Source organism: Nicotiana tomentosiformis, chromosome 1 (assembly GCF_000390325.3).
Source record: "Nicotiana tomentosiformis chromosome 1, ASM39032v3, whole genome shotgun sequence".
NCBI classification, from domain to species: domain Eukaryota; kingdom Viridiplantae; phylum Streptophyta; class Magnoliopsida; order Solanales; family Solanaceae; genus Nicotiana; species Nicotiana tomentosiformis.
Window position 1 is genome coordinate 33,001,687 of NC_090812.1, and position 1,945 is coordinate 33,003,631.

Consider the following 1,945-nt stretch of genomic DNA (forward strand, 5'->3'; position numbering starts at 1 on the left):
TAAGGGTATGAAACCCCAGAATTTTGTGTCATGTGATTATTTTGGAAGGTGACGCACATGCTAGGTGACGGGCATGTAGGCGTGCACCGAGGGGATTGTGACTTGGTCCGTCCTGTAGAAACTGTATAGTTGAATAATTTACTGTTAGCTATATGCTCTCTATGTGTTGAAGATATTTGACTGTAAATCATGTTAGAAATCATGCTTAGGCTATGTTATATTCCTTAATAAATATTTTTCCTCAGAAAGAGACTGAAACTGTTTTTGAAGCATGGGAGAGATTTAAGGAGATTGTTAGAAAGTGTCAACATAGTGGAACTAAACTCTGGATGCAACTCCAGGACTTTTGGGATGGATTGTGTAATGACTCGACCGGTCGTTTTGAGATCTAGTGTGCCGTTCAACTGTTTGAGGCCTTGAGTAGCTTTATTTCAGGTATCTTGACTTGTACGTGTGGTCGGAATCGAATTTCGGGAAGTTCAGAGTTGATTTGGAAAGAAAATTCTAATTTCAAAAACTTTAAGTTGGAAGAATCGACTAAGGTTTGAATTTTGAGTAAACGACCTCGGAATCGGGATTTGAAGGTTCCAATAGGTTTGTATGATGAATTCGGACTTGGGCGTATGTTCGGGTCGAGTATCGGGTGGCCCGGGAATATTTCAGTGCTTATTTCGGGAAGTTGGCATTTTGAAGGTTTAAGAATTTCTTAAGTTTGGATTGAAGTGGATTTTGATGTTATCGATGTTCTTTTGGGATTCTGAGCCTAGGAATATCTCCCTATGGTGATTTTGGTCTTAGGAGCGTGTCCGGATGTTGATTTGGAAGTCCGTAGGTCGTTTCGGCTTCAATTGACGAAAGTTGGATGTTGGATTATTCTTGGGAAGTTTGATCGGGAGTGGACTTTTTGATATCGGGGTCAGATCCCAATTCCTCAAGTGGGAGTAGGCCCGTCATGTCAATTATAACTTGTGTGCAAAATTTGAGGTCAATCAGACTTGATTTGATAGGTTTCGGCGTTGAATGTAGAAGTTTGAAGTTCTAAAGTTCGCTAAGCTTGAATTGAGGTGTGATTCGTAGTTTTGATGTTGTTGTATGTAATTTGAGGCCTCTAGCAAGTTCATGTCATATACTGGAACTGGTCGGTATGATTGGACGGGGTTTGGGGGGCCTTAGGTGTGTTCCGGGGTGGTTTCAGACCAAATTTGGTTGATTTGCAACTGCTCGTGCTGGTGTCTGGTTTTCTTCTTTGCGAACGCAAAGGGATTCACGCGTTTGCGAAGAAGGATTTTGGGCTGCTGAGATTTGCCCATCGCGAACGTGATGCACGAGATGCGAACGCAGAGCAAAGGCCGGGAAAGCCTACGCGAACGCGAAGAGGAAGGGGAGATGGGGCCTGCCTAGCGTTAAGTCTTTGCAAACATGGAGGGAAGAGGTCGGAAGGCTTCACGAACGCGACGAGGAGGTCGCGAATGCATAGAGGAAACTTTGGGGCTATTTCTTTTAGCCTTCGCAAACGCGAGGGACTTGCCGCGTTCGTGAAGAAGGGTCGCCTAGGCAGTGTATAAGTTTGCAAAATGGGTTTTTGCTCATTTTATCTCAAATCTTCCATGGGAGCCGAGCTTGGGGCAATTTGGGAGGAGATTCTTCGTCACCCATCACTAGGTAAGTGATTCCTTCACATTTTGAGTTAAATACATGAATTATACATGTATTTGAACATGAAAATTAGTAGAAATTTAGGATTTTGAAGAAAAACCTAGAAATTGGTATTTTTGGATTTTGACCACGAAATTGGACATGAATTTGGGAATAAATCATATAGTTATGTTCGTAATGTTATGAGTAACGATTATCTTTGAAAATTTTCGGAATCCGGGCACGTGGGCCCTGAGGGTTGATTTTGTTAACTTTTCGAGCGGAGTTGGGGATCGCTTAAATTGATTAG

The 1,945-nt window shown here is 42.5% G+C and overlaps 1 non-coding gene across 1 annotated transcript; it reads right to left on the reverse strand.

The window, feature by feature from the left end:
- Positions 1–217: 217 nt before the first annotated feature.
- LOC117273569 (small nucleolar RNA R71) lies at positions 218–320 on the reverse strand. Its single transcript, XR_004503575.1, has one exon. It is a non-coding gene; the product is annotated as a small nucleolar RNA R71 (small nucleolar RNA).
- Between the last annotated feature and the right edge of the window lie 1,625 nt (positions 321–1,945).